Consider the following 11,730-nt stretch of genomic DNA (forward strand, 5'->3'; position numbering starts at 1 on the left):
AACAAACAAACATGGATAGAAGTGAGTCTGTTATACTTAATGGGCTCTTAATCGCATGAAAATCACTGACAGTAAGCCCTCCCTGTCCCTAATAATCTGCCCAATGTATCAAATAACCAGAGTTATCATATTCACATAACTGAAACTAAGAACATTCAATATGGCACAGATCCAGACAGATGTTAGGAAGTAAATAGCTTCACAAACCCAGTACAACCAGGAATTTCAATACCATATTACACTGTTTGCTTTTTCCTGGTTCCCTCACTTTTAATTCAGAGGTTCACAAACTCATATTTTGGGCTCAGGGGCTTATCTTATCTAGGGAAGAGGAATGATGTCTCGCCCTATAATTCCATGAGGGGGAATGACCGGCATGCCACTTGTATGGTGGTGACTTGATGTGATCTTTGAGTTCAAATCTCTGTAAATGGTACTGCTGCTTTACTGCACTCTTAATTTTCATTCTCTTGCTCCTGATTCATGGTTTGAAAAATTTGACTATGCTTTCTGTTTGTTATTGTTGTGCTTTGGGACTTGCTGGTTTGGGGATTGGATCCTTCTTATTATTTTAGTGGGTATCACAGAAGAACAAAGTTCCCAGGACTTGGGATTCCCAGGATTTCCCTGATGCTCCCTGATACAGAGATCATTGCTCATTAGGAAAAATACTTTGGACTACACTTTCCAGGAGGCCTGCTGTGTAGCCACAGAGCTAAGGTGTCACTAGACAAGGACACTTTGCAGGAGAATATTCTGAAAGAGCGGGTTGGGAAAAAAAAGCAGGGTGTTGAAGGGAGTTGTAGAAGTAAGTTGATGCAGAAAGGCAAGGTTGTGGTCCTAGTAGCTTTAAGTCAAAGGTCATGATACTATTCCCCAGTTGACCTCACTCTGACTTTGTATTCGGCCACGTTAACATGATTCTGCTTGTGTTGATTAGACCCTAGCTGAGAAGGCTACCTGCTAATCTTTTGCACATGCTTAGCTCTCCTACTCACCAACTTCTCTCTCACTGTTGGTCAGGTGGGACAAAACACTTGTATTTTTTACTTTTCATTCTACTCTATGGTGTTTCACCCAAATAGTTCCCTTGGTAGGTTGGACAGAGTACAGATTTCACTGTTATCTTTTTCTTCCTACATACACACATACGCACATATACATGTACGTATGTATATATACACACACATTCACATACATATACATATACATTACACACATACATACATATATGTGTGTGCATGTGTATACATATGCACACACACATATATATGTTTGACCTAGTGTTTTGCTGTGATCAATTCCTTTTCCTGCTTTGTGACAATTCTTCATCTTTTCACAGAATCAGTAATCATTACAATATAAAGGAAGTCAAATCAGACAGTGCTGATTCAGTCCTTATTGATCTAGTCTCATTAAATGGCCCCTACTGGTATTTCACCAATCAGGTGAATATCAGAGCCTCAGGGTTGGAAAAGACTTCTGAAGTCATGTAGTTCAATCCATACTTTAACAAAAATATCTTCTATAACATCCCACTAAGTGGCCATCCAGCACCCACTTGAAGACCTCCTGTGAGGGGAAATCCATTATCTCTGGAAGCAGCTGATTCCATTTTTGGACAGTTCTAATTGTTACAAAGTTTTTCCTTATATGAAGCCCAATTCTGCTTCTGCACTTTGATCCATTGCTCCTATTTTTAATCATCTGGGGACCAGTGGAACCGGTCTCATCCTTCTTTCACTCGACAGATCATCCAATACTTGAAGACATCTCTTATGTCTCTCTTAAGTCTTCTCTCATCCAGGCTAAATATCCCTTGTTCTTTCATGGAACCCTTATCTACATGCTCTCCAGTCTTTTCAGGATCCTTATTCTACATCTAGGCCCATAGGCAATCACTCTTTAGGCCATGATTACATTTTTATGGCATAGTAGCAAAAGGAGACTTGACAGTTTTCAGATTAATTTGAGCTAAGTAGAAGTAATCCATATAATTCAGATCTGCAGGAAAATGAAATGTTCATTAATTTTGGCTATAACTTACATTGTCCATTTGACTCAAATCAATGAGCATTTATTAAGCACCTACTCTATGCTAGACACAGTGCCAGGTGTTTGACATGTAAAGACAAAAATCCAACAGTCCCTTGCTCTCAGGGAACTTAATTTCTACTGAGCAGAGTTGATCATTTTTAAAAGTTTGAATTTTACCTTTTTAGGTCTTTCAAAAGGGTTTTGTTTATTATTTATTCAGTTCTCCTCAGTGGATATTTTGGATGTGTTCTCAGGAGATATGGCCTTAGTCATTATGAATACAAAATTGTTTTGTGCTCTAAGGCCTTGTGAGCCTCTTCGCATACATCTACTTTCAGCTATCCACATCTTTTATTCTGATTTTAGGAGGTGGCATAGGGGATATATCCCTAGACCTGAACCTCAAGAAGATCTGAGTTCAAATGTGGCCTCAGACCCTTAGTGTGATGCTAGGCAAGATACTTAACCCTTCTTCCTCAATTTCCTCATTTGTAAAATGAAATTAATAATAATAACACCTACTTCCCAGGGTTGTTACGGTGATGAGGGAAGATAATATTTGTTAAGTGCTATATCAATGTGAAGATGATGGTGATGATTTTGGTATCCATTGGCAGATAGGGTCATATGAAGTTGAATGATGAAGCGAATGTTACCCCTCCTGTTTAATATGTTTATATTTTAATAACATCATCCTGGAGATTGTGCATTAACAATGCCTTAATTATCAAATTTCTGGGAATTTCAAGTAAGGGAGATTTTTTCGAATGATTACCTAGTATATAAGATAAAAACTGAGAATATGTTTTCTAGCCAAGTCAGTTTACAGAACAGGCAGTATACTGAAGGCAAAGACCAAGAAGAAGCAGTCAGTTAAAGGCAAGTCAAAAGACTAAAATGAATGGAAGAATGAATGGATGGGTGGATAGAAATGAAAAGTATTTATTAAGTGTTGTTGTTCAGTATTTCCAGTACTGTCTGATTCTTCGGGGTCTCATTTAGAGTTTTCTTGGCAAAGATACTGGAGTGGTTTGCCATTTCCTTCTGCGGCTCATTTCACAGATGAAGAAACAGAGGCAAAGAGGGTTAAGTGATGTCCCCAGGATCATAGAGCTAATAAGTATCTGAAGATGGATTTGAACTCAGAAAGACAAGTCTTTCTGACTCCAAGCCTGGAGTCTATCCACTGAATCACCTAGCTGCCCTATTTTGCACCTTATAAGCAATTAATAGACACTTACCAGCTGTGTGACCCTGGGTAAATCACCTAACCCTGTTTGCCTCAGTTTCCTCATCTGTAAAATGACCCGGAGAAGGAAATGGCTAACCACTCTAATATCTTTGACAAGAAAACCCCAAATGGGATCACAAAGAGTCAGACACCATTGAAAACGATTGAACGATGAAGGTGTGCAAAACACTTTCTAGTTTCTTGGTATACAATAACAAAGCAAAAAAGGCCTGCTCTCAAGGGAGCCACATTTCTTTTTTTTTCCTCTCTTTTTTTAAGTATTTTATTTTTCCCCAGTGACATGTAAAAACAATTTTTAACATTTTTTTTTAAATTTTGAGTTCCAAATTCTCTCCCTTTCCCCATTCCTCACCCCCACACCTTTGAGAAGGCAATCAATTCAATATATGTTATACATGTGTAGTCATGCAAAACATTTCCATATTAGTCGTGTTGTGAAAGAAAACATATACCCCAAAAAAACACTCAAGAAAAATAAAGTAAAAAAAACAAAACTATACTTCAATCTGTATTCAGACACCATCAGATCTTTCTCTGGGGATGGATAGCATTTTTCATCCTAAGTCCTTCAGAGCTGTCTTAGATCATTGTATGGCTGAGAATAGCTAAGTCATTCATAGCTGATAATCTTACAATATTGCTGTTATTTTGTACACAGTACATTTCACTTTGCCTTAGCTCATGCAAGTCTTTTCAGGTTTTTCTGAGAGCAGCCTGTGCATCATTTCTTACAGCACAAAAGTATTCCACCACAATGACAAGCACAATTTGTTTAACCGTTTCCCAATTGATGGATATCCCTTCAATTTCCAGTTTTTTGCCACAAGAAAAAAAGCTGCTGTAACTATTTTTGTACATATAGATCCTTTTCCTTTTTGTTTTTTTATTCTTTTCTGATACAGGCCTAGTAGTGGTATTGCTAGTCAAAGGGTATGCATAGTTTTATAGACTTTTGGGCATAGTTCCACATTGCTCTATAGAATGGTTGAATCAGTTCACAACTCCACCACCAATACATTAATGTCTCATTTTCCCCATATCCCTTCCAACATTTGTCATTTTCCTTTTCTGTCCTATTAGCCTAATAAACATGAGGTAGTACCTCAAAGTTGTTTTAGTTTGCGCTTCTCCAACAATAGTGAGTTAGAGCATTTTTTCATGTGACTATATATAGCTTTGATTACTTCATCTGAAAACCGTTCTTATCTTTTGATAATTTATCAATTGGAGAATGGCTCTTATTTTTATAAATTTGACTCAGTTCTTTATATGTTTGAGAAATGAGGCTTTTATCAGAGAAATTTGCTTCAAAATTTTTTTACAGTAACTATTACTTACTGTATTTCCCTCCATCCTATCCTGCCACTGTTTGTTCTTTTCTCTCTCTCCTTTCACCCTGTCCCTCCTCAAAAATGTTTTTCTTCTGACTACCTCCTCCCACAATCTTTCCTCCCTTCTATCATCCTCACCTACCCTTTTCTTATCACCTTTCCTTCTTACTTTCCTGTAGGGTAAGATAGAATTCTATACCCAACTGAGTGTGCATGTTATTCCTTCTTTGAGCCAATTTTGATGAAATTAAGGTTCACTCACTCCCTCTCACCTCCCCAGCTTCCCCTTAATTGTAAAAGCTGTTTCTTGCCTCTTTTATATGAGTTAATTTACCTCATTCTATCTCTCCTTTCTCATTCCTTAATTTTATTTTTTTAAAATATCATCTCTTCATATTCAACTCATATCTGTGCCCTCTGTCTGTATATATTCCCTCTGACTACCCTAATAATGAGAAAGTTCTTATGAGTTACAAGTATCATTCTCCCATGAAGGAATATAAACAGTTTAACCTTATTAAGTCCATTACGATTTCCCTTTCCTCTTTACTTTTTTATGCTTCTCTTGAGTCTTGAATTTGAAAGTCAGATTTTCTATTCAGCTGTAGTCTTTTAATCAAGAATGCTTGAAAGTCCTCTATTTCATTGAATATCTATTTTTTCCCCTGAAGGATTATACTCAGTTTTGCTGTGTAGCTGATTCTTGGTTGTAATTCTAGCTCCTTTGTCCTCTGGAATATCATATTCGAATCCTTTAATGTAGAAGCTGCTAGATCTTGTGTTATCCTGACTGGGGCTCCGTGATACTTGAATTGTTTCTTTCTGGCTACTTGCAATATTTTCTCCTTGCCCTAGGAGCTCTAGAATTTAGCTATAGTATTCCTAGGAGTTTTCATTTTGGGATCTCTTTCAGGAGGTGAGTGGTGGATTCTTTAAATTTTTGTTTTACCCCCTGGTTCTAGTTTTCCATGATAACTTATTGACAGATGGTATCTAGGCTCTTTTTTTGTCATGGCTTTCAGATGATCCAATAATTTTTAAATTATCTCTCCTGGATCTTATTTCCAGGTCAGTTGTTTTTCCAATGAGATATTTGACATTGCCTTCTATTTTTTCATTATTTTGGTTTTGTTTTATTGTTTCTTGATTTCTCATAAAGCCATTAGCTTCCGTTTGCTCAATTCTCACTTATAAGGAATTTTATTCTTCAGTGAATTTTTGTCCCTCTTTTACCATTTGACCAATTATGTGTTTTAAGGCATTCTTCTCCTCACTGGCTTTTTGGACCTCTTTTACCATTTTTCTTAGTCTGTTTTTTAAGGTGTTATTTTCTTCAGTATATTTTTGTATCTCCTTTACCAAGCTATTGACTCTTTTTTCATGCTTTTCTTGCATCATTTTCATTTCCCTTCCCAATTTTTCCTCTACCTCTTTTACGTGACTTTCAAAATCCTTTTTGAGCTCTTCCATGGCCTAAGATCAATTTATATTTATTTTGCAGGCTCTGGATGTAGGAGCTTTGACTTTGGTATCTTCTTCTGAGTGTGTGTTTTGATCTTCCTTGTCACCATAATAAATTTCTATAGTCAGAGTTTGTTTTTTCTGTTGTTTGCTCATCTTCCCAGCTTATTACCTAATTCTTAACGAGTAGGGCTCTGCTTCCAGGATGGAGGGTGTACTGTCCCAAGCTAGGGACCTGTAAGTTTTCCGTTTTTCCAAGGTGGTATCATGTAAGGAAAGTGTGTTTACTACTCTTCTGGCCTGTACTCTGATCTGTGAGTGATCACAAACACTCTTTCTGCCCTGGAACTGTGACTAAGGTCCCTGATCCACTGAGGCCATAAGCTCTGGTGTATTAGTGTTCCTCTTCACCCTGGGACTGTCACCCAAGACTATGACTTATATCTGAATATGGGCAAAGGAACAGAATCCTGCCTCAGTGGTAACAAAGAGACCCCTGTAATTTCTTTCTGACCAGTTGTTTGACCCCCTTACTGTCTATGAGCTGAAACCTTCAGAAGCAGCTGCTGTAGTTGTGATTCAGTGGCTCCTAAGGCCTGTTCTTGGTTTGTTGTGGCCAGGGCTGTGTGGGCATGGCCTTTGCTGGACTGCACTCCATTCTCATCCAGGTGCAACAGACATTTCCTGCCAACCATCTAAGTTGTCTTTGGCTAAAGTTGTCCTTTTGTGAGTTCTGCTGCTCCAGGAAATGTTTTATGGCATTATTTAAATGTGTTCATGGGGATTTGAGGGAGAGCTCAGGCAAGTTGCCACCTTTTCTCTGCCATCTTGGCTCTGCCCCCTTTGGGAGTCACATTTCAATCAGTGAGTCAACCCATATCAGAAGTTTGAGCGGGGCTCAGATTCAATCTAGTTCAGATAGACTGAATCTGGCCCGCTTGTGAAAATAGGCTTCACAAAGGGCGGGATTTCTTAAGACAACCCATTATGGTGAATCCCTAATAAACTTTGTCTTTTTCCTTGGCTGAAAAAAAAAATAAGTTTGAGCTGCAAGTCAGAGAGGTCTCACAGAGCTTAGATTTAGTGGCAAACCAGATGGTAATGGATCTTATTTAATATCATTTCATCTGGTAAAGTCATATCTGCTTCTGATTTTGAACGATTTGACAATGCTAAGGTCTTTGGTGGTGAGAACTCTCTATTCTGGGTCTATGGTACTTGTGATTGCTGAGGAAGTAGGGATTTCTAAAAACAAAATTGCCAGACCAGGAACTACATAGTTATTGACACCCAGGATAATTAGTCAGTGCTGGGAACAGTGTTCGTGGGCAAAAAGGCACTGGCATTTCCAAAACTCTTAGACTTACCTATTGGTGGTAGCTGATTAGTGGTTGGTGCAGGTGGTTGCAAAGAAGATGGATCCCTCCTTCACAGGCATTATTTCTCTCAATGGTGATCATGTGGGCCAGGGTAGAATCAGGGCTAGTATTTGACTTGCCTAGAACACGCTTCCTCCTGTCTCTCCCTTAGGATACCTTGCTTCTTTAGCTAGCGAGGGTTTAAAAGAGAGTGGTGGGTCAAATCCAGACAAGCAACAGATTGGCTAGAACAGATACAATTCATTAGAGAAGAGGAAGAACCATCAACCAAGAAGCTTCTTATACTGTTCTTGCTATGGTAGATAGGGGAGAGAGAGAGAGACAGAGAGAGACAGAGAGACAGAGAGACAGAGAGAGAGACACACAGAAAGAGAGAGAGAGACAGACAGACAAACAAAGAGACAGAGAGAGACAGAGAGAGAGAGACAGAGAGAGACAGAGAGACAGAGAGACAGAGAGAGAGACACACAGAAAGAGAGAGAGAGACAGACAGACAAACAAAGAGACAGAGAGACAGAGAGAGACAGAGAGAGAGAGACAGATAGAGAGAGAGAGAGAGAGACAGAGACAGAGAGAGAGAGAGAGACAGAGAGAGAGAGACAGAGAGAGACAGAAAGAGAGAGAGAGACAGAGAGGCAGACAGACAGAGACAGACAGACAAACAAAGAGACAGAGAGACAGAGACAGAGAGAGAGAGAGACAGAGAGAGACAGAAAGAGAGAGAGAGACAGAGAGGCAGACAGACAGAGACAGACAGACAAACAAAGAGACAGAGAGACAGAGACAGAGAGAGAGAGACAGAGAGAGGAGAGGTAGAGGGAGAGGGAGATGGAGGGAGGACAGAAGGGAGGGAGGGAGGGAGAAAGAGAGAGACACAGAGAGACAGAGCATTTTATAAGATATTAAGACCCACTTCTGTCATAGTCAAGGACAGAAAAAGTTTTTCAGGGAATGTTACCTATAGAGTTAGCTAGGTAACACAGTGGATAGAAAGTTGTTTTTGGGTTCTGTTAGATATGAGTTTGAATCCAGCTTCAGACACTTACTAGCTGTGCAACCTTGGGCAAGTCACTTAACCTTTCAACCTCAGTTTTCTCAAGTGTTGAATTGGGATAATAATAACACCTACCTCACAGGGTTTTTTTGGAGGATCAAATGAGATAGTATGCAAAATGCTTAGTAAACCTTAAAGTACTATATAAAAACTAGTTATGATGATAATAATGTGATTGTTGTTTGTTGTCACCGCCCCTCCCCAAAAGTCCTTTGCAACATTCTCTACAGCTGTCAGGTCATGATAGCCTTAGCCTATTAAACTTCTATTCCACTGCCAACCTGACCACCATTCCCACTTCTCCAGTCTAATGGTCTGGGTCCACAAATGGCTTCTCTTCCCTCACCACCTGCTTTAATCTGTTCTGTAAGCTTCCTCATCAGTTGATTCTTAGATCCTTAATTAGGAATACCTTTCCTACCTTACAGCTCTCCACATGTCAGTTTTAATAGCTAATAGGGTACTGATACACAAGATAAAGAGGGAGTCACTAAGAGAATACCTATGATGAGTCGAAATTCCTTGGTCTAGATGAGCTATGTTCTTGAGTGTTGATATGTGAATGCTGAGCCATTGTCAATTATTTTTGACATATCGTGAAGAACATGCTGCAGAGCTGCAGAAAAAAAAAATGTCATTTTCAAAAAAGGGAAGAGAATGGAATAAATTTTAGAATATATAAATGAAGGAATGGTTAACAAGTGTCCAGAAAAGGAAGCAGTGATTACAAAGAGTTAGCATGAGTTCATCAAGAGTAGGTTATTCCAGTGTACATATACTATAATAGAAATGATGCAGAGAAAATTAGTATGGCCCCCGTGCAAGCATGACAGACAAATTCATGAAGCATTCCATATTTTTGAACTTGAATTCAACTGGTTTTTTTTCTCTCATGTAAACGTCCTTTTAACTGTCATGCATTTTTCTAGTAAAAGCTCTTCAAATCTGCAAAAAAAGGGGGGCCTCTAATAAAACTACATTGTAAAATATGGGAAAGAAACAGAATGGCAAGAATAAGAAAGTGGAAGAAGCAGATGGAGCCTGAGGAGTTTGTGATGGAGAAGGTGTTGGACCAGCGAGTGTGTGAATGGAAAAGTGGAGTATTTCTTAAAACAGAAATGATTTACAGATGCTGACAATACATGGGAACCCAAAGAAAATTTAGATGGTCCAGAGTTATTGAAGCATTTCTGAATTCTCAGAAGGTTGGTAAAGAAAAAGATGGAGCCAAGAAAAAGTCTTTATCCAAGATCAAGTCAGATGATAACAAGTCAAAGAAGAAATGCAAGTCTGCTGATAAGCTTTAGGGCTTTGTAAGGGGCCTTGATGCAGACCAAATCATTGGTGCTCCTGACAGCAGTGGAGAGCTATGTTTCTCAGGGAGTAGAAAGATTCTGATAAGGCCAACTTGGTGCTCACCAAAGAAACAAATAAGAAATATCCTCAGGTAGTTATCGCCTTTTGTGAGGAGTGATTGACCTGGCACTCCTGTCCTGAAGATGAAGCACAATAATTGTTTGCATTGGTATATCCATAGATACAAATACATACACATATATACATACATGTAGACGTACATATATCTATATCTATATATCTAGATCTAGGCAGACATAGATAGATAGACAGACAGACAGATGGATGGACAGACAGACAGATAGACAGACAGACACAGACAGACAGACAGATAGATAGATAGATAGACAGACAGATAGATAGACAGACAGATGGATAGACAGATCTGGATCTTGATTCCATTCTTTGATTTGTTAGCAGTGTGAGCACCTTCTACATCTAATGAGAACTGAATTGGGTAGGCTTTAAAATAGGTTTTGGTTTTTGTTTGGTTTGTTTTTCATTTGGGCTGGTTTTTAATTTGCGTCAACAGAACTGGTAACTCCGAACAAGTAAATAGAAGTTTTCTGCATTTACTTAACATTTATCAAAGAAGAGAATATTTGATGCTGTAGAATTATCAATTTCCTCCACAGTAGAGAAAAAATCCTTTATAAATACTCATAAAATATCTTCTGTAGTCATTCTTCTGAATCCTAAGAAATGTTTACCTCCTACATATGCCTATGGTTAGTTGTTTCAGAAAATGTGTCCATATAGAACTTTGACATTCACTTGAAGCCCAACTTAACAAAAGCTACATTTTACACCTAGAGGTAAATCCATTGAAAGGTTTCTTCTGGTAGCCATTTTCCATTATTACTAATTTCTGGGGAGCCTAAGATCCTCTTTCTCCTCACTGACAGAAAATGTGCTGCCTTCACTTGTCCAAAAACTAACTGTTTTGGTATAGAACAGAATAATTTTGAAGGGACTTTGCAATCTTGCTGGAGTGTTCACGGTAGTGCTCAGTGTCTGGGCCCAGTTAAGGTGGTGGTGGGCATCTTCCCTGTGGATGCAGATGCGGCCCCCAAATACACACAGGAGTTGATAACTTCACATTTATCCAAAAGGGGTCCTCTCCCCAAAGCCTTGTTGATCAGATCTGGGTGGACAAGAACCCTGTCTGATAGGACTTGCGGAAGGGTGGCCGTGCTTTTTTGCAGCCTCCCCATGTGTCTGACATCTTGATTGTTGACGTTGCCCAATCCTACGTTAGAAATGTGCATGGGTAAATGCTGCTGGAACTTGTTTGAACAGTTACCTAAAATGTTAAAATTAGACCCATTTTGACCTTGATTTTCAAGGAGAAAAACTTGGACTTCCTATTTGAAAAAGTAGGGCATCCCATCTTATCTTACTAACCAAAAGGTTCTCTCTTAATCATGTAGTAACATCTCTATCTGTTGGAACTTAAGTATTCTGCCCAAAGGGCAGGCATTTGAAGGGGAGATGGGAGTGAGGGGTGGGATTGTGTTTTCCTCACTATGGGCATAAATGGGGAAGCAAACATATCCATGTTGTGTAGTCTTCTATACTCCTCATGTGCATGTTTTCCTTCCTTATCCCAACCCATTGCTTCAATATGTAAGACCAGCATTCTGAGTATTTGGGTCACTCGGCTCCATGGGAGTCAGGAAACAGCAACAACAATGACAAACAACAACAACTTTGTAGTCATTGCCATGTTACACAAATGTATATTGTTTATTATAAACACTGGTGAACAGTGGCCAATAAATAGTTTTATGTTCTTCCTTTACCCAAAAAAAATAAAAAGAGTAGATTATTCCAGACAAATCACATTTCACTTTTTGCAGG

The 11,730-nt window shown here is 38.8% G+C and overlaps 1 non-coding gene and 1 pseudogene across 1 annotated transcript; both read left to right on the top strand.

Annotated features, from left to right (window-relative positions):
- Positions 1-9,268: 9,268 nt before the first annotated feature.
- On the top strand, positions 9,269-9,375 carry LOC118830447. Its single transcript, XR_005009081.1, has one exon. It is a non-coding gene; the product is annotated as a U6 spliceosomal RNA (small nuclear RNA).
- Positions 9,376-9,481: 106 nt separating this feature from the next.
- On the top strand, positions 9,482-10,027 carry LOC118830334 (annotated as a pseudogene).
- Positions 10,028-11,730: the final 1,703 nt, after the last annotated feature.

This window comes from Trichosurus vulpecula, chromosome 8 (genome assembly GCF_011100635.1).
Source record: "Trichosurus vulpecula isolate mTriVul1 chromosome 8, mTriVul1.pri, whole genome shotgun sequence".
Lineage (NCBI taxonomy): Eukaryota > Metazoa > Chordata > Mammalia > Diprotodontia > Phalangeridae > Trichosurus > Trichosurus vulpecula.